Source organism: Loa loa (assembly GCF_000183805.2).
Source record: "Loa loa unplaced genomic scaffold supercont3.685, whole genome shotgun sequence".
NCBI classification, from domain to species: domain Eukaryota; kingdom Metazoa; phylum Nematoda; class Chromadorea; order Rhabditida; family Onchocercidae; genus Loa; species Loa loa.
Window position 1 is genome coordinate 12,932 of NW_018108865.1, and position 2,115 is coordinate 15,046.

Sequence of the window (2,115 nt, forward strand, 5' to 3'; positions counted from 1 at the left end):
ATAATAATAATAATAATAATAATAATAATAATAATAATAATAATAATAATAATAATAATAATAATAATAATAATAATAATAATAATAATAATAATAATAATAATAATAATAATAATAATAATAATAATAATAAAACGGTTGAAAAAATAAATAATATCAAAATAACAAAATACTGATTAATTCTTAAAATTTTGATTAATTGTTAAAAACATTATGCGCTTGATTATATGACTTTTTTACCCCCTAAAAATATGTGCATAGAATTTGATGTAATTTCAAAATGAATCAATTATTTTGAAGTAATAAGTGCATGAAAAATAAATGTTGTTAATAGTAATGTGAAAAAATTCAAATGGTATTGAATGAAGTAATCAGTAATGCATTTTATCCATAAGTGATAAATTATTAAGCTATTCATGAAAAAGAATTCTTTATGGAATTTCAAAAGACTTTAATAATTTCACATTGTTTTTTTTTGCACTTTTTTTCATAATTTTATAATTATCTTTTAATTAAATATTAATAAAACTTGAAAATTAATTGGCCTAATTATGTAAAAAACTTTATGATATTGTTTACTAATCTTTTTTTTTTCTTTTTTAATTTTATTTGAATACTTTAATTAAACAAATGTAAGATTACTGTAAATTTTTAAAATAAAAATAAAAATGATATTCCAAAAATGTTACGAAGAAAAAAGTAGTATAAAGGAAAGAAAAAAAAAGTAAATTTAAAAATTTACATTTAATTTTAGCTGATAGATTGTAACAGCAATAAATGGTGCAATTAATGATTACAGTTTGTTTGAAATGAAATTTTTTTCTCTCTCTCTCTCTCATTCCTTTTTATTTCTTTTTGTCTTTTACCATTTAATAATAAAATTTTGAGGTGGAAGAAAAAAAAAAATTAGAAGGAAAGAGAAGGAGAGAAAAGGAAAGAATGAGAGAGGGAAGGAGAAGAAGAGGAAGGAAGAGGAAGAGAGAAAAAAGAGAAAATGTTGTTTCCAGTGATTTTTAAATTATTAGAAATATGCTTTTGAAAATTTGTACATAAACTAACTGAAAATAAGTTTTCTTGGATTAGAGAAAAAAAAAGAAAAAATGAGGGGAAGAGATGAAGAGAGAGGGAGAAAGAGAAGGAAAAGAAAAAGTTGAAAACAAATGAAAAGAGGGGATAATAAAATGGAATCAATTTTTCAAATATTCAAATATACAATTTTAACCTATTACTATTACTATTATTTACTAGCAATGTTTCTCATTTAACCAGTTCTTATCATCAATTATCATTATACTAACTTTTCTAACCATATAATACAATGTTAAAAGTTCAAGTTACAGTAGAAAATGGTTACTTAATCCACTATTATCACTTAATAATTCAATTCTTAAATTCTTTAAATACATATTTAAAGTATTAATATGATTGATCAATCGATTGATTGATTGATTGATTGATTGGTTGATCGGCTGATTGTTGGGTTTGTAGTATAGTTTTATTTTCAATTGCTAACAATATCATTATATGGAATGTATAAATACATCATGGTAGCTTTAATTAAAAAATATTAATTGTTATTTTAATAATTGAGATAAATAGAAATGTTTTGCCCATAGTAAAGTATTCGATCAGTTACTTTAATTATAGAAAATAGAAAAATATTTCTAGTTTTTTTTACAGTTAAAGTAATTAATCCAATCAAAATTATTAACATTTATAATTTTTTGCATGGAAAGTTTAACGACACAAATCTTTGCAATATTAAACCTTTAACTTTATCATTGAACATATTCTTTCATCATTGAATTTAAAACCAAAAAAAAAAATAGTCCTGGGATGAATATTCATTATCAGATTATTTGGTTAATTTAAAAAAAAAAAAAAAATTCCATTCATGTGAAATTTGATTAAATGGAAAAAAAAAAAATGAAATGCCCTTATACTTATCGCTCATTCATTTCAATTTAAAATCATTTTTAAATGAAATCAAATAAAGTTCAATGAACTTTATGCACACATACAGATGAATAGATGAAGTTTATTCATTTTATTTCACTTCTTTCAATCCATACCATTCATTAAATTGATAAAATAATCATTCAAATTCGAATAAAA